Source organism: Belonocnema kinseyi, chromosome 3, assembly GCF_010883055.1.
Source record: "Belonocnema kinseyi isolate 2016_QV_RU_SX_M_011 chromosome 3, B_treatae_v1, whole genome shotgun sequence".
NCBI lineage: Eukaryota > Metazoa > Arthropoda > Insecta > Hymenoptera > Cynipidae > Belonocnema > Belonocnema kinseyi.
This window is the reverse complement of record NC_046659.1, coordinates 102,672,374-102,696,095: the sequence shown is the minus strand read 5'-3', so window position 1 is coordinate 102,696,095 and position 23,722 is coordinate 102,672,374. Positions and strand designations below refer to the sequence as shown.

General features: G+C 24.9%; 1 protein-coding gene across 5 annotated transcripts in view; it reads left to right on the top strand.

Moving 5' to 3' along the window:
• Nucleotides 1-3,107: 3,107 nt before the first annotated feature.
• Nucleotides 3,108-23,722, top strand: part of LOC117169247 — a 151,171-nt gene continuing 130,556 nt past the window's right edge. For all 5 annotated transcript variants that reach the window (XM_033355520.1, XM_033355522.1, XM_033355523.1 and 2 more), the window contains exon 1: nucleotides 3,108-3,305. The gene's annotated coding sequence lies outside the window, so the exon portion shown is untranslated. The remainder of the gene's footprint in view (nucleotides 3,306-23,722) is intronic.

The following is a 23,722-nucleotide window of genomic DNA, read 5'->3' as shown; positions in this document are numbered from 1 at the left end:
TAACCCAAGGTGTTCTTATTTTAAGCCAGATAAATAATATTGGGATCAACTTTTGCAACAAAAAATAAGTTTCATTCAAGATGTAACAATATTCAGCTTGAACAAAAAAATGTTGGTTATACGAAAGGTGATTTTAAGGCACATGGATCTTATTTTAAGGTCACGAAACAGTCTGATTTTGAGAAAAAAAATCAGCTTAATTCAGTATAAAACAAAAGTAAGCTTTAATGAGGAAATTAAGAAAGAAAAAACATTGATTTTAAGAAACGGGATCTTGATTTATGTCAGAAAAATAGTCATAAGGTATACTTTTAAGAGAAAAAATCGGTTTAATTCACGATGCCACAAAATGAAGCTTCAATGAAAAAAGAATTAGAAAAGAAACAAAAATTGATATGAAGAAAGAAAAACTTGTTTAAAAATCAAGGGGATTTATCTTAAGCCAACAAATAGTGTTAGAGTTTGATTTTAAGATGAAAAATCGGCTGAAATTTACCTTATTACGAAATTAAGCTTTAATAAATAAATTTTAAAAAACAGGGTTTAAAGATAAATGGACTTGCTTAAAAACAACGGATGTTTTCTTTTTAAGGAAGGTTGTCTTATTTTAAGACAATCAACTAGTCTTAGGGTCTTCTTATACAAAAAAAACCGTTTATTTTAAGATATAACAACAATAGTCTTTAATAAGAAAAGTAAACAAAAACAAAAAATGTGGTCTTTATAATGAGGGTCTTATTTTAGACGGAAAAAATAATCTTAGGGTCGAATTTTAAGGCAAGCAATCGGCTTAATTTAAGATGTAAGAAAATTAAGCTTAAAGAAAAAAGTTAGTTTTAAGAAATATTGTCCTGTTTTAGACAAACAAAAGAATTATGGTCTACTTTTAAGACAAGCAATCGGCTTAATTTAAGATTTTAAAAACTAAGCTTACACAAAAAAAGTTAGTTTTAAGATATATTGCCTTGTTTTTGACAAAAAAAGCCTTAGGGTCTACTTTTAAGACAAGCAACCGGCTTAATTAAAGGTGTAAAAAAATGAGGTCTCAATAATAAAAAAGTTGGTTTTAAGAAAGATCGCCTTTTTTAAGGCAAATGTCTCTTGTAATCACTCGGAAGATAGTGTGAAAAACAATTATCTTAATTTAGTATAGAACCAAGGTAAGATTTAAGAAGGAAGATGGTCTTGTTTTAAGCCAAAAAAAATAGTCTTAGGTAAAGTTTTAAGACTAAAAATCGGGTTAATTCGCGATGTAACAAAATTAAGTTTTAACAAGAAAATAAAAAAAACAGAAGAAAATTGTGTAAAAAAGATGGTCTTGTTTTAAGCCAGAAAACTATTCTTAGAGTCTACTTTTAAGAGAAGCAATCGGCTTAATTTTAGATGTACAAAAATTAAGCTTGAAGAAGAAAGTTATTTTTAGGAAATATCGTCTTGTTTTATACAAAACAAGCCTTAGGGTCTACTTTTAAGACAAGCAATCGACTTAATTTAAGTTGTAAGAAATTAGGCCTAAATAAGAAAAAAAGTCGTAAATCCTAAGGTCAACTTTTAAGAATAAAAATCGGTTTAATTCGTGATGTAATAAAATAATCCGAGTTTCACTCGGCTGAATTTAACACGTTACGAAATTAAACTTAAATAAATAAATCAAATAAAATTAAGTTTGAAGATAAATAAACTTGTTTTTAGAAAAGTTTTCTTTTAAAGCAGGGGACCTTATTTTAAGCCAATCAAATAGTCTTAGGATCCACTTTTACAACAAAAAGTCAATTTGCTTTAAAATGTAGAAAAGTCAATTTACTTAAAATGCAACAAAATTCGGCCTTAATAAGAAAAGTAAAAAAATGTGCCCTTTACAAAATATGATCTTGTTTGAGTCCAAAGAAAGAGTCTTAGGGTCTACTTTTAAGACCAGTAAACGGTTTAATTTAAGGCGTAAAAAATTAAGCTTAAATAAACAAAAAATTGGTTTAAAGAAAATATGATATGGTTTTAAACCAGAAAAAGATTCTTAAGGTCTACTTTTAAGAAATAGACTCGCTTTAATTTACAATGTAACAAAATTAAGCTTTAATAAGAAATGAAAAAAAACAGAAGAAAATTGTTTTTAAGAAAAGAGGTTTTGATTTAGGTCAGAGGGATCTTGTTTTAAGCGAAAAAAATTGTCTTATAGTCTACTTGTCTTATTTTAAGGCTATAAAAAAGTCTGATTTAAAGAAAAAACAAATGATTTAATTTAGGATAAATTTAATGAGAAAAGGAAACGATACACTGAAAAGTTGTTTTTCAAGAAAATGATTTTAAGGCGTAGGGGTCTTATTTTAAGGATTAGAGAGAGACTGAGTTTAAGAAAAACAATCGTTATAATTCAGAATGGAACAAAATAAAATTTTAATAAGAAAATGACAAAAAAGAGAAGAAATTTGTTTTAAGCAAGATGGTCTGGTTTTAAGCCAGAAAAATAGTCTCAGGGTCTACTTGTCAAATAGATTACCTGTTTAATTCAAGATCTAAATGAGAAAAAAAAGGAAACAGAAAAAAATTGTATTTGAAGAAAGATGGACTTGTTTTAAGATAAAGGGGTTTTGTATGAAACCAAAAACGTCTTATTTTCAGGAAAAGTAGATCTGTTTTTTCCAGAAAAATTTAATTTTGAAAATTAATCTTAGAGAAAAGCAAGATTTTTTTCTCTAGGCTGTAGCTAAATTCATCTCAAACTTTAGGATGAGCGCCAAGAATTGCAGGTTCCCTTTTTACATTTTTTTCCCCTTCAAAAGTGCTCAACAGTACTGAGTATAAGTACACTCTGTAGGACACAGACTTTGGCTCTCGGATGGCAGTGTGAAAAATGTGACTCGTGCTCAGCCTCATACTCTTGTGTTTGTGAGCGCGTGGTCCAAGGAACTCTGGCAATGATGGGGAGGGGGGGGGGGGTAAAAGGGGGCAAAATGTAGGGAGCACCAAGCGGCGAGTGAGAGACAGAAAGAGAAAGAGAGAAATAGTGAGAGAGAGAGCAAAGTGCGTGTGAGAGTAAGAGAGAGAGAGAGAGAGAGAAGGAAAAGACTGTTCTGTTAGTTGGTTCTGTTCCATGGTGGCAGGTCAGTGTTGCGGTGGTAACCAGCGTTGTATGGTCGCTTATCCAATTTCGCGCGAAAGCGTACTATTTTTCATGTTAAAAATCACGTTTTGTGCCCGTTAAACAATTAAACGGTTCGCGAGCGATATGGACTCGTACAATCCAATGGATACGGAAATGTGAATCCTCACCTGGAAACTTCGAGTCACGCGAGAGGAAGCAACAGGTAAAAAATAATTTTTTACCTGCTGTTAAACTCTCCTGATCCTAAGGAGAAAAAAATTAGACTCATTAATATCATCTTTTCAATAAAAACTAGACCATAACATCTTTTTCGAATTTTTAATTAAGTTGTTTTTTAAGTAGACCATTGAATGTGTGATGGTTCTAAATTTACAAATTTTGGTTTTCAATCTTTCAAAATTGAAGGAATTTCAATGGAAGGGATATAACATTTTTTTGGGTTTGCTAAACTTTCGAAATTTAAGTATTTCTATACATTTTTAAGTGAACAATTTATAATTTCGAAAGTTTGTAGTTCAATGTCAAGGTACACAACTTTAAAGAGAAAGCGATCAACAAACAGTTTTTCATAAAAGTTTAAAGTTGTTATAAATTTCTTTCTTAAACAATATTTGTATGTATTTCTGAATTTTTTTATTAAATAGAGGGTTCGTTTGGAATTATTAAGTAATTAACAATAATAACATTTTTTATTCAGAGATTTTTTTTGTTTTGTTCAAAATTGAAGAAGTTTCAATTGACAGGCTACAAAATATAACAATTTTCGTTTGAAGCTTTCGAAATTCAACAATTTCTATACATTTATAATTACAATAATTCATAGTTTCGAGGGTTAAGAATTAAATGTCAAGATGCCAAAATTTGAACAGAAAACCATAATAAACAGTTTTTCATGAATGTTCAAGATTGTCACATTTGTTTTTTAAATCTCAACAAATTTTCTATAATTGTAAGCCTTGTTCTGATTTAAAATCTAAAGTAAAAGCATTTCAAGGAAAATAAATTTAAATGGAACAAATCTTATCAATTTCAACTAGGAAGCGGGCGTTTAAAATTAGAAATTTTCAAAGATCATTAATGTATGGTGGTAATAACATACAAGCTACATAAACCCTAGAGTAAATTCATTTTTTTTTCTTAAAAGTACGGTTAGATTTTTTGGCTTAAAACAAGACCCCTTTGGCTTAAAACAAGTACATTATTCTTCAAACCAAATTCTTTTTTCTGTTACTTTTCCTGTTTTTCTTAAAATTTAATTTGGCAACATCTTAAATGAAGTCGATTTTTATCTTGACAGTAGACACTACAACTATTTTCATTGCCGAAAACAAGAGCATCTTTTTTTTTTAAACCAAATTATTGTTTTTTTTCATGAAGACCTAATTTTTTTACATCCTACATTAAACAGATTGTTTCTCTTAAAAGAAGATCCTCAAATTTTGCTTTTATTGAAACGAGACCCCTTTCTCTTAAAACAATTTTTTTCTTTTCTTTTTCGATTAAAACTTAATTTGGCAACATTCTAAGTTAGACCGATTTTTTATCTCGACAATACACTAAAATTAATTTTTAGCCGAAAACGATACCATCTTTCTAAAAACCAAAGTATTGGTTGTTTTCTTTTCTTATAGAAGCCTAATTTTCTTTCATCTCACATTAAACAGAATGTTTCTTTTTTAAGTCGACCCTAAGACCATTTTTGCTTTAAAAAAGGACGCGATAGTCTTAAAACAAAATCACATTTCTTTAAACATTTTTTCGATTTATTCATTTTTTATTAGTTTGTTATTTATTATAGCTTTATTGTGTTATTTCTTAAACCAGTTTTTTTTTATTTTAGAAGTCTAATTTTGTTACGTATTCAATTAAACCGGTTTTTAAATTTAAAAACAAGAACCCTTTGCCTTAAAACAAAACAATATTTTTAAAAACTAAATTTTTGTCCTTTGGTGTTTTCTTTTCTTATTAAATCTTCATTTCCGTTAAACTCTTTTCGTCATAAAAAAAGAAAAAAAAACAGACCTAATAATGTAATTTTTTAAATCAAAATCATAAGCAGTTTTCGTGTTCTTTGGGTTTTAGATTATTGGAGATAGAAAGTTTCTTTTTCAAATTATTTTTCATCTCAAATTGACACTGACCACTAGTTGGATCATGCTGGTCTGCGGATTGCAACAAAAAATTTAATCTTTAGTTAAATCAAACAAAAAATAAAGACTTAAAAACAAGATATTGAGTTTTAGAATGAGGTTTAAAAAGTTTTTATCTAAAAAAGTAAACTAATTTTGAGTAAATCGTTCAAGAATTTTGACTATCTCAAAGTAACACTAACCAAAAGTTGGATCAGGCTGAGCTGCGGACAGCAACAAAAAATTTAATTTTCATTTAAATAAAAAAATTAATATATAAACTCGAGATATTGAGCTTCCAAATAAGTGTAAACAAGTGTTTAACTAAAAAACTAAACCAATTTTTTGTAAATCGCTCAAGAATTTTGACAATCTCGATGTAATGCTGACCACAAACTGGATCAGACTAGTCTGCGAATTGCAACGAAAATTCTAATCTTCATTTAAATTAAAAAATCAAATAAAAACTTACACCCGAGATATTGTGCTTTAAAATGAGGGTAAAAAAATTTGATTTAAGAAAGTAAACCAATTTTTAATAAATCGTTTAAGAATTTTGACAATCTCAAAGCTACACTGACCACAAATTAAATCAGGCTAGGCTGCTGATGGCAACAAAAAATTTAATCTTGATTTAAATTGAAAAAATATAATTAATAAAGACTTGCACTCGAGATATTGAATTTCAGAATGCAGGTAAAAGAGTTTTGATCTAAAAAATTAAACCAATTTTGAGTCAATCGTTCAAGAATTTTCAAATTGCAATTTCACAGGTTTTGGAAATTGGTTTCTGGAAGCTACAAAAATGAAATTTTTTAATTTTCGCCAAAATAAAAAATTGATTCTGGCATGTGGGGAGGCTAAATAAAAATTACAAATATTTGATACAAAAAAAAGCATTCTATGCCAAGAAAATAAAAATTCAGTGTGACGTGAATAATTTCAAGAAATAATAATGCTATATGGAAGAAAAACAATTATTACTACGCTCAAAGATGTCGATTAAAACAAGATATCGATTAAAACAAGTATCGATTAAAATAAGGACATCTTTCTAAAAACTAATTTTCCCTCTATTTTCTTGCAAAAAAGAATAATTTTATTACACAAAAAATTAAACCGACAATTTGTTTTAAAAACAGGTCTTAAAATTGCTTTTTGGCTTAAACCAATACCTCCTTGTCTCCAAACAAGACCATTTTTCTTAAAACTTTTTTTCTGTTTTCCCACTTTTATTATTAAAACTTAAATTTTTCACCTTAAATTAAACCGATTTTATGTCTTAATAGTAATTTATAATCAAATTGCAAGATACACATTTTTTGAACAGTTTTCAATTTGAAAGAATGTTTTTTATTTTCAAATTAGACCCTAAGAATATTTTTTGACTAAAGAAAGACGATATTTCGTAAGACCAATTTTTTCTGTTTTCGATTTTATAAAAGCTTAGTTTGGTTAGATATTCAATTAAACAGATAGTTTGTGTTAAAAGTAGATCTTAAAACTATTTTTGGGTTTATACCAAAACAATCTTTCATAAAACCAATATTTGTCTTAAAATAAGACCTCTGTGCCTTTAAACCATCTTTCTAAAACAATTTTTTCTGTTTCGTTTTCTTTTCTTATTAAAGTTTAATTTGTTTTAACGTACATGGAGCCAATCAATTTTTTTACAAGTAGATTATAATACTATTTTTTTCTAATAAAACAAGATTCCTTTGTCCTAAAACAATACCATATTTCTCAAAAACAATTTTTTTCGTGTTTTTTTCTTTTTTGACTAATGCTTAGTTTTGTTACATCTTAAATTAAACCAAATGTTTGTTTCGAAATAAGAACCTAGAACTATTTTTGTAGCTTAGAAAAAGACCCCTTAAACCCTAAACAAAACTCTTTTTCGAATCAACCTTTTTTTCTATTTTTTTTTCTTTTCTTATTAAAGTTTACTTTTGAAACATGTCAAATTAAGCCAATTTTTTATCCTTTAACCAAATCCCAATACTTTATTTTGGCTTAAAACAATACCATCTTCTTATGGCCTGATTTGTTTATTGTTGTGTTCTTTTCGGATGAAAACTTACTTTTGTTACGTCATAAATTGACTGATCGATTGTCTTCAAAATATACTCCGAGACTTTTTTGGCTTAAAGCAAGAGCATCTTTCTTAAAACAAATTTTTTTTCTGCTTTTCATAATAAAGCGGTACTCTTTTATATATTAAATTATATCGAATTTTTGTCTTAAAAATATTTTCTTTTTGCTTAAAAAATAACCTCTTTGGCTTTACACAAAACTGCTTCATCTTAAAACAAGTACATCTTTCTCCAAATGAAATTTTTTTCTGTTTTCTTTTTTTATTAAAGCTTAATTTTGTAGTATGTTGAATTAAAACAGTAGTTTATTTTAAAAGTAGACCTTAAGACAATTTTTCTGTCTAGAAACAAGACTATCTTTCTTAAAAAAATATTTTTCTGTTGTTTTTTTCTTCCTTATTAAATCTTAATTTTGTTACATTCTAAATTAAACTGATTGTGTTTTCTTAAAGTCATCCTATTTCATTGCCTTAAAATAAGACCCTTGTGCCTTAAAATCAACTTTTTTGCGTTTTGTTTCCTTTTCTTATTAAAGTTTAATTTTGTTAGTTTAAAACAAGACCCTTTAGAATCAAAACAAAATACCTTTATTCGTAAAACAAGTTCATCTGAAAACAATTTTTTTTTGTAGTTCCTTTTTTATGAAGGTTTATTTTAGTTGCATTAAGAATTAAACCGATTGATTTTCTTAAAAATATTCTTTGAACCTTCTTTTGGCTTAAAGCAAGAGCAGCTTTCTTGAAATAAAATTTTGCTTCTGTTTTTTTTTCTTTTCTTAATAAAGCTTATTTTTGTTACATTTTAATTTATACCGAACTTTTGTCTTGAAAGTGTTGTTGTTGTTGCTTAAAACAGGTTTAATTTGGCTTAGAACAAACCCATCTTTCTTAAAACCAAATTTCGTTTTTTTTTCTTTTCTTATCAAATCTTATTTGTGTTAAAATTTGAAATTTCAAGAAATTAAAATTTAATTTCTAGATACAAAATTTCCAACAAAAAGCAATTAATTAAAAACAGCTCGAAAAACAGGGTTGAAAAATGATCAAGATTTTTAAATTTGTATTTTGTGTTCTATAAATTAGATATTCTTGAATTGGAAGAATCTAAATTGGACTTCAACAATTTAACTCTTCACAGTAAAAAACTACTTTAAAGAGCGACAGAAAAGTTTACTTTTTTAAATTTTCCAAAAAATCCTTTAATGCATAAACTAAAAAAAAATGTACATGCACAGTAGAATTGCACAAGTTGACTTTTTGAGAGTTTATATTTTATTTAAATTTTCCAAAATAAAGTTTTCCAAATTTCAAATAAAATTTTCTTGAAACATAAGTTTTTAAAAGACTTTTCAATGTAAGACTTAAATTCTTGTGAAAAAATTTATTTTTAATAAATTGTTATTTACAAACAAAGAAAATCAAGATTTGCCTCATCAAAGTAGTTGTAAGAACAAACAGGCTGAACGTGCGAATTTTGCCATTGCGTAAAACATGTTTTCGTTTTCTTATTAAATGTTTTCAACTTAATTTTAATCTCAATATTATGGAGAGTTGCATATAGAATTATAATTTAATTTTTTAAATATTATTCAAACGCTTGAAAATCTAGAAAATGAATAAATTTGGCTCATTACTTTCTATGGCTAAAATTAAACATTTATTGATAACGGCCCGTTCAAAAAATACGTAACTCTCTGGATCCTTCTCATAACGCTGTCAAGATAAATGTTTAATTATGAATTTGCATATTTGTTATGTTTGATAATTTATCAAGTTTTTTTCCTTTGAATAAAATCAAACCTAAAAAAGTTTTGAGCCAATAATCTCAAAATTAAGGGATTAAAACAAAAAATTTTGTGCCTGCAATATCCGCAAAATCTCAAGAAAAGATTTTTTTCTGATCGCAACCGAAGTCTAAGGTCCTTGAATAAAAAATGGTCCTTAATGAAAGGCAATAAATTTCAAATATTTGTTCTTTATAGAGCTGTGATAATATGTACTCTAAATTTTATTTTAAAAAATTTTCGTCATAGATTTTTATAAAAACATGCAGGCTCACGATGAATATGGTTTATGGATCCTTTTTCTATAAATATTGTAAAATTATTGAAAGTTTTATGATTTTTGTATAATTTTTTTGAGGTGCTTCTCTTAATTAATTATTATAACGAATAATTTTTCAATTTAATTTTTTTTGTACATAATATAGCTGTAGATATGTGCAATAAAAAATATAAGTTTAAAACAAATTATTTATTTTTTCCAGATTCAACTTTACGGCTTTGAAACATTAGTGTTGAATCTATTTTTATTATGTTTATATAATTTTTTTAAGGTGCTTCTCTTAATTAATGATTGTAACAAATAATTTTTCATCAATTTAATTTTTTTTGTACATAATATAGCTGTAGATATGTGCAACAAAAAATATAAGTTTAAAAAAAATTATTTTCGCTAATTTGAGTTAATTACTACAATCTTATTTCTATCACTTTCGAATTTTCAACTTTAAAAAATTAGTTTATAACCTACTTTAAGGATTTTTCTACCGTTTTTTAATAATTTAAATTTTTATTTGTTGTTAACTATTCAAAATAGTAAAATATTAATATGAACTTGATGTATTATTTATAGGAGGCGAGTTTATTTGACCCGCAATTTGAAAAAGGGCCTATATGGGCCTTTTTCCCATCAATTTCGTAAAATTATTAAAATGATTCTTTTGATTGGGTTTTCCAACAAATAGTTTTTTTAAATTATGTTCGCTCCTAAAAATTCATTACTATTATTTCATTTGTATCATTTTCAAATTTTAAACCTAAAAAAATTAGTTTATAACCTACTTTAATGATTTTTCCATAACTTTTTAATAATCTAAATTCGGAATTGTTATTAAATGTTACAAAAATAAAAATATGAACTTCAGATATTATAAAAAAAAAGTGTGACAGTTGATTTGAACCGAATTTTGAAAAAGGGCCTTTTGGGTCATTTTTAATGAATGACGCAAAATTTTTTAAAAGTGCTTTTTATCGATTTTTCTTGACAAACATTGTTTTGAATTATTTATAATCTTTTAAATACGTTGCCATTATTTATTCCGTACAACTTGCAAATTTTCAACTTATAAAAATTAGTTTATAACCTACTTTGAAGATTTTTTCATAATTTTTTAATAATCTAAATTCTGAATTGTTATTAAATATTACCAATATAAAAATTAAAATATGAACTTCAGATATTATAAAAAAAAATTGTGACATTCGATTTGAACCGAATTTTGAAAAAGGGCCTTTTGGGTTCTTTTTTAATGAATGATGTAAAATTATTAAAAAGTGCTTTTTTATTGATTTTTCTTGACAAACTTTGTTTTGAATTATTTATAATCTTTCAAATACGTTGCCATTATTTTTTCCATACAACTTACAAATTTTCAACTTAAAAGAATTAGTTTATAACCTACTTTTAGGATTCTTCTATATTTTTTTAGGAATTAAATTTTTTTATTGTTATTGAACTTTGCAAATATTAAATTCAAAATATGAACTCCATATATTATTAAAAAAAGACGCGACATTGATTTAAAGCAAATTTTGGAAAAGAAACATTGGGGTCCTTTTTCATAAATGACGCAACATTATTAAAAAGTATTTTTTTATTGATCTTTCTTGACAAATTTTTTTTTTTTTAATTATTTGTAATCTTTCAAATACGTTGCTATTATTTATTTTGTACCACTTTAAAATTTTCAACATAAAAAGATTAGTTTATAACCTATTTTGAGGATTTTGGTATAATTCTTAACAATTATTAACAAGTGCTTCTATTGATTCACTTTATAAATAAATCGTTTTTAATAATTATTTTTACTCTTTCAAATTTGTTGCTCTTATTTCATTTGCACTACTTTCAAACTTTTAACTAAAAGAAATTAGTTTAAAACTTATTTTGATGATTTTTCTAGCAAATTTTTTTAATTCACATTTTTAATTGTCATTAGCTATTTGAAATATTAAAATATCGACATCAACTTGGTATATTATTTATAACGGGTTTCTAATTCGAATAATGGCGAATTTTGAAAAAGGGCCCCTACGGGCTCTTTTTCCGTCAATTTCATAAAATTATTAAGAATGGTTTTGTCTGATTGTTTTTTTAAACAAATATTGTTTTTAAATTATTTCCGCTCATTTGAATTTGTTACTATAATTTTATTTGTAGTAATTTCAAATTTTCATATTAAAAAAAATTGTCCCACATCTATTTTGATGAATTTTCTACAAGTTACGGAATGTAACTTTATTTAAAAAATTTTGAAACATATTTCCAATTTTTAAAGTTCTTTCTTGTTATTTTATTTTTTTGACTTTCAAATTTCCAACTTAAAAAAATTGTCTTAAAACCTATATTAATGAGTTTTTAAAAATATTTTTTAAATGATTAAAACTTTTAATTGTTGTGAACTATATAAAACATTTATTTTCAGAAAGTAATTATAGTTAAATAGGTATAAGTAGTTAATTTCTACCGTTTAGTCTCTTTTGAGTTTGAGAGGAAGAATTATGGTAATTTCCTTTCTTTTTTTTCTCTCGAATAATTTGTAATGCGTAAGACAGATGTTGCACAGAAAACAAATAAAAAATCAGCAACGGCGAACAGGTAGCCGGGAGCAATGCCACTTTACCGACCCCATTATGACGATAATTCTTTCACGATATCGTACTCGTACCACATATTACGAATGTAAGTCTTTGAATCAAAATCTCACGGAAAGAGAAACAAGCAAGACTTAAAAAAACTTGAAATTCGATCATTGGGAATGTTTACTGTTAGAGTGCAAATATAGATTGAATGTCTATTTTTCTTATGGGAGATCCCATAAGAAAAATAGAGGTTTTTCTAAATTTTATTCAGAATCGTCAATATTAGGTGAATCGAATTGAAATTCAACATTTATTTTCCCAATTAGCCACAGAATACGAATTAAATATTACATTTTGAGTATAAACCCCATAACTCTCTTTTATAGGTTCCAAAAAAAACCCATAAGTGAAAAAAGGATCTTGCGATTTTTTTGCACTAATTATGGTTTTTTTATTTTTTTATCCAGATTTTTTTGATAGATAAAATAGTACTTTATACTTATACTTAGATATTAACCTAAATTATTTTAACAAATTATTATTATTATTATTATTATTTAAAATAATACTACCTTTAAATAGTGCTAAAAATTTGCGGATTTGTCTGAAATATTTAACTTTTAGTCCCCTCTTCACTTAGATTAGGTATAAGTTATTGAAATTTAACAAATATAATTATTTTAAAAAATTATCATTGTTAAAAACTATCTTCTCCTATACTAATGCTAGATATTTGCGGTTTTTTCGAAAATTTTCCACTTTTTGTCTACCTTTCACTTAGTTAGTAAAGTAATAATTAATGAAAATTAACAAATATAATTGTTTAAACAATTTTTTATTGTTAATAATTATCTTTCCTTACATAATTGCTAGAAAGTTGTGATTTCTTTCGAATTTTTTCAATTTTGGTCAACTTTTTACACATTAAGTTAATATCAATTAACGCAAGTTAGGCACAAATAATAAATAATAACATTAATTCAAAAAAAGATTCTTAGTAACTACTCTAAGAAAAATTAATATTTAATATGATCCATGTAGAAAATTTAAAGAATATTTAAAATATCTGCTTTGTTTAAGAAAAATATATTTACAAAAAAGAAAGAGATGGTTTAAAATATGATTATTTTTAATGTTTATTATTTTTTCATAAGTAGAAAGGCAAATCAAAGTTAAACATTACAGAAAAATCCGCAACTTTCCTGTGCTTATCTAAAAGAATGTAGTTATAAACAATAATAAACTGTTCAAAAAACTATTTTTGTCAACTCGCATTAATTATTATATCAGTAAGTAAAAAGTGGACAAAAATTAGTTTTGCTAAATGGAATAAAATATTAACTAGAATCAATTAAAAACTGCACCAAAAGTTGAAAATTTGAGAAAAACCGTAATTTTGTAGCACTTATCTAAGATAATAAAATAAACAATAATAAAATGTTTAAACATTTTTTTGTGTTAACTTGCATTGATTATTACTTTGCTAAGTAGAAATTTGACGAAAAGTTTGAAATGTCAGAAATTAATACAATTATCTAGTATTAATATAGATGAATGTAGTTTAAAAGAATAATAATTTGTTAAACTATTATTTTTGCTAAGGTTAATTGGTTATTAAAAAAAATTAATAAAAAGAAAAATAGGCAAATAGTTAAAAATTTCAGAAAAACCCGCAACTTTGTACAATTAAGAAAAGATAATATTATTAAAAATAATAATAAATTGTGTAAACAATTATTTTTGTTAACTTGAATTAATTATTAATTTAATCTAATTTAAAAGTGTACGAGAACTTGAAAATGAAAAAACGCACTAATCTAGTATTAATATAATAGATAGTTAAAATGAATAATAATTTGTTTAAGCAATTATTTTTGCTAAACTTAATTAACTATTAAGTCAATACAGTAAAAAATAGACCAATAGTTTAAAAAGATTAGTAAAAACTACAACTGTCTACCATAAAGAGACGCGAATACTATTAAAAATAATGATAAATTGTTTAAACTATTATTTATGTAAAATGCACTAAATCTGACCTCACTCTCATTGAATATTGGACAACATGTGAAAAAATGTTTGAAAGAATTGCGACTTTCTATTTTTATTGTGAAATAAAATGACTAAGAACAATAATAAATTGTTTAAACAATTTAAGTAAATATTTAATCATTTAAAATAGTCTTTTTTAGGTAAACTTTAAATTATATTAAATGAATATTTAGGGACTCATATAATACAAATAATTTGTTTATTATTCCATTTATTTGTTATAAATAAATTTTACGAACAAATTAGCAAATAGTCTTATCATAAGTGAAAAAAATTCTGTTTGCTGAAAGTGCTTCATATTAATGTATGAATGACATTTAATTACAAAACGAATTGCAAAGTTTATAATAACCATTGTTATAACAATTCTTGTAGCAAAATATGAAAATTGGAGATTTTTTTAAAATTATAATTTCCTTCAATCGCCAGAACGATTTCAGGTATTTCTTATAATAATAAATATTTCTTAATATTTAATCAAATACAAGAATTAAAATTTGTATAAACAAATTCAAAATTTTGGCTCTTTCTCAATAGGAAAAACTTTTTCGCTCTGGAAATATTTTTAGCTGTTAGACAAATGAATGTCAATCACAAGAATGTTTGAGAAGATAACAATAACCATTGTTATAAATAATTGTGACAAAATATTCAAATTTAAGGTTTTATCAAATTTTAGTTTTCTTTGACCGCTAGAATGGCTACGGATATTTCTAAACAAATTATCTTTAATAATATTTAGTAAAATTTAACAACTTTAATGTTTATTAACAATTTATATAAACAAATTTCAAATTTTGGCAGTTTCACTTGGAAAAAGTCGGGTTACTCAAATGTTTACATTTGACAAAATATTATTGAAGATATATTATTTTCAGGAATTTCTGTAACCGTTCTGGCCATCATAGGAAATTTAAATTTGATAAAACCTTAAGTTTAAATATTTTGTCACAAAAATTGTTAATAACATTGGTTATTCTTAACTTTTCTAATATTTTTAATTTAAATTAAATATTATAAAATATTTATTATTTTCAGTAATACCTAAAATCGTGCGGGCGATGGAACGAAATTATAAGCTGAAAAAAGGCAAATTTTAATATTTTGTCACAAGAATTGTTTATAACAACGGTGATTATAAACTTTTAAATTATTTCTTTAATAAAATGTCATTCCTACATTAATATGGAGCACTTTTAGCAAAACAAATTTTACCGATAAAAAGACTATTTGGCCACTTGTTCCTAAAATTTGTTTATTGCAAATACGAACAATAAACAAATTATTTGTATTCTATGAGTGCCTAAACATTAAATTAAAACAATATAAAGTTTTCATGATCAGTTATTAAAGCGTGAAAAATCGTTATGTAGAAAATTTCAGTATTTTCAGGGTGGACAAATTATTAATAAACAAATAGAGGAGATAAAAGTTCGGACTGTTAAGCTCTTTAGAATTTAATGAACTTTAATTTTTTAAATTAAAATTTAGACCAAAATTGAAGGCTCTGGTTTTTTTTGAACGAAAAAAATGCATTTGCTCCCACTGTGCGCAACCTCTAAATATAATTTTAACAAAAATATGATTTAATTTTCATCTGATTTGGGAAAATTTTCGGGGCGGTATGCATAAGAATTCGAAAAAAATCAAATGCATTTTTAGACCACCTTACTGTTAATACAATGTTCTTTGAGCCGAGGCTTTATTTAGTTTAAAAAAAAATCATAGAAATTTTCACACCTGTATCTATATAATTGAACAGGACCCTAGAAGCTTAGAGTGTCAATATCGGAAATTCTTACTCTCCAAGGTGTATAGATTTACACATTATTCTCGGCTCTAGAAAAAATATTTTCTCACGAATATGATGGGGTAAATTGATACCTCGTAAGATTTTTGTAGTCAATTTACTCAGTAAACATTAAATATAGGAGAAATTCCACAAAAATTTGAGAATAAATTCGTTTGAATGAAATTAATTTAGATATTAAAAAAAAACTAAAATAATGTTTGAAAAAATAAAAAAAACTTAGATGGTAATCAAAATTGAAAATTTTAATCCTTTTTTTCAAACTTTTGGAACTTTGTAATTTTAATGTTATTAAGGTGATTTTTTTTTTAATTATTCGTGAAAGGACGCAGTTTTTAATAAATATTTTTTTGAATACAAAATATTCAAAAACTTCTTGGATTTTTCAAAAACTAATTTTTTAACTAAATTTTGGAGATTTTTAAGTGTACTTTTTACCATATTTCTCAAAAACTGAAGGAGATACCATTTTGATCTTTGCAGGGTTTGTAGCGGACATTTCAAATTATCTATATAAAAAAATAAAAAGTGGATTTTTTCAGAAGCCCAGTTTAAAAGTTAGTTTTTGAAAAATCCTAGAAGTCTTAGAAAATTGTTTGGTTGAAAAATTATTTTTTTAAACTACGTTCTTTTACGAATAATTAAAAAAAACACATTGATACAATTAAAATCACCAAAGTTATAACTTTCATATAACCAAGTTTAAGAAAAAAGTACCAGTATATTTTTAATTTTTAATGTCTGTTTAGTTTTTTATTTTATTTTTAAAAATTATTTTAGTGAAAAGCCGAATATTTAAGAAAACAGTCGACTTTTAAATTTGAAAAGTGGAATTTTCAACAAAGAAAGATAACTCTTCAACCAAATAGGTGAAATTAAAACCTTCAATGACAAATTTTTAACCAATTTTTACTTTAGGACGGTGAATTTTTAATAAAAGAATTGAATTTCCAACTAAAGAATTAACTTTTTTATTAAGATTTGAATTTTTATCACACAGTTGAATTTTGGACTCGCAACGGAGAATTCTTTAAAAAATAGTCGAGTTTTCATAGAAATAATTAACTTTTTAATCAAATTTTGAATTCTCAAGGTTCAATTTTTGACTTACAATAGTGATTTTATAACAAAATAATTAAATTTTCATCTAAATAATTAACTTTTTAATAAAATGTTAAATGGCTGACTTACAACAATGAATTTTTAACAAAAGAATTGAAGTTTCAACCAATTAATTAACTTTTTAATAAAATACTTAAATTTTTGACTCACAAAGTTAAGTTCATAACAAAACAATTGAATTCTCAATTAAAAAATTAACTTTTCAATAGAAAAGTTGAAATTTTTATCACGCATGTGAGTTTTTGACTTATAACGGTGAATTTGTAAGAAAATAATTAAATTTTCAAACAAATAATTAACTTTCCAATCAAATTTGAATCCTCATAGTTGAATTTTTGACTTAAAATGGTAAATTTTTAATAAAATAATTAATTTTTCAACTAAATAATTAACATTTCAATTCAATAATTAACCCTTTAATCAATTAAAATTTTTTTACTCAACACAGTGAATTTTTAACAAAATAATTGAACCTTTAATTAAATAATTCACTTTTTATTTAAATATTCAACTCTTCAATAAAATTTAAAAAAATCGGCTCAAAACGGTGAATTTTTAACAAAATAATGAAATTTTCAATAAAGAAGTTGAATTTATAATCACACAATTCAATTTTTGACTTACATAGGTAAATTTTTATCAAAATCATTGAATTTTCAATGAAATAATTTCCTTTTCAATAAAATAGTTGAATTTTAATCACATAGTTTAATTTTTGACATGCATATGTACATTTTTAACGAAATAACTGAATTTTCAAACAATTAATTAACTCAGCAATAAAATTGTTAAATTTTTGATCACATGGTTGAATTTTTGAATGACAGTGGAGAATTTTGAACACACTAATTGAATATTTAACCAAATAATTAACTTTTCATTTCAATAACTAACTTTTAAATTAATTAGTTGAATTTGTAAACAAAAAGCTGAATTTTTACTTTCAAATATGAATTTTTACCCAAATAGTTGAACTCTCAAGCAAAAGGGATGAATTTTCAAAAAATTGTTGAATTTTTAAACAAATAGTCCAATTTTTAAGCCCGAGGACAAATTTTTTATGAAACAGTTGAATTTTCAACCGTAAAAGATAAATTTTCAATCTAAGAAGATACATTTTTGTTAAATTCGATAGATTTTTGAATAAAAACATGACTAGTAAGAGCAAAAAATAACATTAAATTATTTATTATATTTTATCTGGTCAAAACCATTACATAAAATAAATAAAACATTCAAATCGTTCAAAAATTATTCCTATAAGTATATGGAATTATTTCAAAATTCAAATTGTAGGGTTTGTGAAGACCGGCAATCTGAAAGACTTGGGTTCGAATCCCAGCGCGGTGCTTAAGAGCAATATGTTCACAATTTAGAAATAAACATCAGTATTAAAAAATATTGATTTTAGACCAGTAGAAAAAAACATTAACATCAAATTATTTATAATGTTAATGGTTCCATTGTATGGCTGTGGTAAACTGTTATTTTTTCGATATATATATATATATATATGTATGTATGTATGTATGTATGTATGTATGTATGTATGTATGTGTTTATACAGTTATAATTTTCTAGTCAAAAGGAACGGAATTAATCGGGGTATTAAATTAAAGTGACATTTTGCGAATGTTTGAGAAAAAATGGGGAATATTGAACCGTTGCACGCGCGATGTTTATAACGGTGCATCGGACGCAACGAGTCGTGTCTTGAGGATTACTTGAAGAAAGTGCTACAAGTTTCGTAAATTATTGTTGTCACCAGATCCTAGATAAAACTTTCACAAATTAGTTAGATAACAATTTCCGACTAGGAAATAGTTTCACATTTCACACAACTTCTAACTGTTTTTAGATCAACCCAAATCCTAACTTAAGTCAGGAAAAACGATTCTTTGATTCTAAGAAAATGATTAGTTCATTAAAAGAAAACACCATCAAATAAAAGGAAAATATTCATCCGCTCTGAGTGAAATAAATGTTTCTTTGATTCAAATAGAAAAATTCTTGAAACGAAAAATTATCCTTTGAATTAAAGTGAAAAATATCCATATGCTCTCAGTCAAAGAAAGGATTCTTTGATTCAAAGAAAAATTTTATGTCAGTGTCAGAAAAAGATTCTTTTACTCAAAGAAAAAGATGCTTTGGTTCAGAGAAAAAGATTTTTTGATTAAAAGAAAAAGACTTTTTGATTCAAAGGAAAAGATTCTGGGATTGGAATAAAAAGACTCCTTGATTCAAAGAAATTTGTTCTTTAATAAAAAGCAAATTAATTCGAATTAAAGGAAGACATTCATCATCTGTGAGCCAATAAAAAGTTTATTTGATTCCAACAGAAAGATTCTTTGATTAAACAAAGACTCAGTTAAATTGAAGTAAAATATCTATAGGCTATTAGTAACAAAAATTTATTTTGATTAAAAAAAAAAGACTTTTTGATTCAAAGAAAACTGTTCTTTGATCTAAAGAAAATAACTTTGAATCAAAGGAAAATCTTCATCGGCTGTTAATCAAAGAAAAGTTTTATTGATTCAAAGAGAAAGATTATTTGATTCATAGAAAATTCGTTCGAATCAAAGGAAAATATTTATCGATTCTGAGTCAAATAAAAGTCTCTTAGAATTAAAGAGAAGGATTATTTAATTGAAAGAAAATTCCTTTGAATTAATTAAGAATATTCATCGTTTCTCAGTAAAAAAAGTTTCTCTAATTCAAAGAGAAGGATTCTTTGATTTAAAGAAAAACATTCTTCTATTCAAAGAAATTGCATGAGAATTTAAGGGAAATATTCATCGGCTTTTCAACAAAGAAAAGTTTTTTTGATTCTAGGAGAAAGATTCTTTAATTAAAAGAAAATTTCTTTAAATCGAGCAAAATTATATTTATCGTTTCTCAGTAAAAAAATTTCTTTTATTCAAAGAGAAAGATTCTTTGATTCAGAGAAAATTATTCTTTGATTGAAAGAAAATTCCTTTTATTCAAAGAAAAATATTTATTGGCTCTCAGTGAAAGACAAATTTAACTATTTGGTTAAAAATACAACTGTTTGATCGATAATTCAATTTTTTTACCAACATTTTGATTAAAAAATCATCTTTGTGAATCGAACATTCAAATATGCGGTTTAAAATTTAACGATTTGTTTGAAGAGTTAATTATTTATTTTAAAAATTAAATATTTAAAATAAAATCATGGTTCATTTTTATAAATATTATTAGTAAAAAAAATTCTGTGATTAAAGAAATTTGTTTGAGTCCCAGTTTTGGTTAAATGAAAAAAATAATTTAATTAACTCTCAGTTACAGAAAACTTTCTTTAAATTGAAGAAATTTCTTTGGTTTAAAAAGAAGAGGTTTTCGGTTACAATCAAAATTGTTCTTTAATTTAAAATGTATGTCTTCATTCCAAACTTAGTTTTGGTTAAATAAGTAAAAATTACCCTAAAGAAACCGTTTCTTTTAGTTATAACACGTATTTTTCTTAGTGAATTAATAGAAAATTTCTCTGAATCAAAGACAAATATTCATCATTTCATTGATTCAAAGAAAAGTATCTTTGATTCAAGAAAAATTTTTGGATTCTAAGAAATGATTTACTATTCGAAAAAATATTTTTCCTTTAATTTTACATGATTTTTTATGATTTTCCAATTTTATTTATGAGATTTAAATAAATTAAAAAGTACAAATCCGAGTTAAAAAAGTCCCATTAGGATCACATTGAGATCTTTGATAGGGTCCCAAAAAAACCGTAAGTGAAAAAAGGGGTTTTCGAGTCTTTGTCTCTAATCATGACTTTTTGCATTTTTTAAGAATAAAAATTGTTTCTAATACATAAAATACCACTTAATTAGATGGAAATAAATTGTTTAAACAATTTATTACTTTTTTATGAATATTCTCTTCAATTAATGCTAGATAATTAAAATTTTTAAAATAAATTTCCAGTTTTTGTCCAATTTTCAATAAGAGTTAATTAAATAATTAATTAGCGTTAACGAAAATAATTGTTTAAATTTTATTATTATTATTATTATTATTAATATTTAATTCCAATATTACTAGAAAGTTCATTTTTTCTGAAATCTTTAGTTTTGCCTTGACTTCTTATTTATGAACAAATAATAAGTGAACCTTAATAAGAATCGTCTTTAAAGAGTATTATATATTTTTAAGTTAATTCTTTTTGCTTATTATCAAAGGATTAAAAAAATTTGTTTGAACAAAAAAGCTATCTTACGCAAGAGAATATACGCATGAATATAAAGATAAATATTAAAAATAATAATTTGTTACATTTTTTTCAATTTAATAAATTATTCAGTCAATCCAAGTGAAAAATAGAGAAACAGTTAAAAATTTCTGAAAAAATCGCAACTTTCTACCATCAAGCAAAGGGGATATTATTAAGAATAATAATAAATTGTTCAATTAATTGTTTTTCTTAACTTCGAATACTTATTGCTTTGCTCTAATTGAAAAGTGGACAAAAAATTTAATATTTCAGGCAAAACCGCAAGTTTCTGGCAATATTCAAACATAATATTATTTAAAATAATAATTTGTTTAAAAAAATAATTTTGCTAAATTTGATTAAATATTAATTCAGTCCAATTTCAAAATGGACAAAAAATGAAATTTGTTTGAAAAACTGCAATTTCATAGCATTATTCTAAAAGAATATTATTAACAATAATGATAAATAGATTAAACCATTATATTTACTAGCATTGATTAAATATTACCACACTTAAATTAAAAATTGGACAAAGAGGGGAAATTTAAAAAAAAACGTAACTTTCTCTCTCTATTCCAAGAGAACATTGCTAAAAACAATGATAAATTGTTTAAACAATTTATCCAAACATATAATTAAAGTATAATGTACCCATTTTTTCACCTATGGGGGGTTTTTGACCCTATAAAACAGACTTATGGAAATGATATGTTAAAAGTACTATTTGATTCGATTTTCTTCAAGTTTAAAGATTATGGGTTATAGTTAAAAAATGGATGAAATTAAACAAATATTTTTTACTACGGAGAAAAATTTAACAGAAACGGTTCAGACGACCCTGGCTGTTTACGTTTGAATTTCCCCGATTTAGGGCCAATGCTATTTGCAGGGAATCGCACACTGGCCTTAAATCGAGGGTTTGGTATATATCCATTTAAGCATAACATTTTTAGAAGAAAAGTGCCGGAAAAATTCCAATTTTAAAAAGTCAAATCAGACTTTTATGGCACTTTTTTGGAACAAAATAAAGGTTTCTTGCTACCAATATATACTTGGGTTGAGAAAAAATCTAATTTGTGGCAATATCAAAAACGTGTTACGCGCTGAAAGTGAATTCATATAGAACTATTAAGATTTTTATAGTCCAGCCTCAAAATAAACTTTATGTCGTGCAATTTCAACTTTATAGAAGAATCTAGAGCACCTAGAAAACGAATTTTCTTGTTCTTCCTCAATTCAAACAAAATTTCTTTGAAACCAAAAAATATTTGCATTGCCAGATCAAAGAAAATCTTGTTACATTCAATTAAAAATTTAATTAAATCGATCGTTTAACAGTTTCATTTTTACATGAAAGTGAAGTTTGCTTGGTTAAGTTTTGACTGTGTTTTAAATGTTAAATTAAAAAATTGTCTTCTTTTTAAATAATTTTTTTAGCATAAAATAATGAAATAAAATTATTATTATTTCTTAACTTTAAGGAAATAAAGTTACTATTCATCAAAATTATTCCCAACAAAATATCCGAATTTTTATCCAAATAGCTGATTTTTTAACATACATAGATGAATTTTCAATCTGAAAATAAGAAATTTCAATAAAAATTTTAATTCTCAACAAAGAATGTAGCAGATGTTAATTCAGCGACAACAACAAAAAACGAATTTCCAGAAAAATAATTGCATTTTAAGCAGAGTTGAATTTTCAACAAGATAATTATATTTTCAAAAAAATGTTTCCATTTTTTAACAAATTTTTATAGTTTATAAAAATGTAACAGTAGGTTTTTCAACAAAGCAAAAACAAATTTTTAACAAAACAGTTCAATTTTCAGCCGAGAAGTCGAATTTTGAACCTAAGAAGACAAATTCAACAAAAAAGGCGAATTTTCAACCAACACGATAATTTATTTACCAAAAAAGATAAATTTTGAAGCAAATACATTCATTTTTATACAGATATTTGAATTCTAATGAAAAATATAAATATATAACCATAAATGGAAAATTTCCATTTTCTCTAAAAATGAATTATTTCTCAAAAAGAAAAAAACTGATTTTCAACAAACCAGTTAAATTTTAAAATAAATTGATCAATTTTCAACAAAAGAGTATATTTTTAAACCAGATAATTACATTTTCAACAAAATATTCGAATTTTTATCCAAATTGTGAATTTTTCAAAACAGTTGATTCTTCGACTAAAACCGATCATTTTACTTAAAAAAAAGAATTTACAAACAAATAATTGTGTTTTCAATCAAGGAATTAAATTCTTAACAATGTAATTAGAGTTTTAACCAAATATTTGATTTTTACCACCTAATAGTTCAATATTTAACATACAGTTAACTTGAAAGCAAATTAATTTTTAATCCTTACAGACTAATTTTCTGTCCAAATAAACGAATGTTCAACAATACAATTCCTACAAACTAAAAATAACGCCGAAATTTTGAACCGGGCCGGGGGAGAGGGATCGCTTTTTATTGTAAATTCAATGATACAGGCTTAAATAAACACACAAGAGGG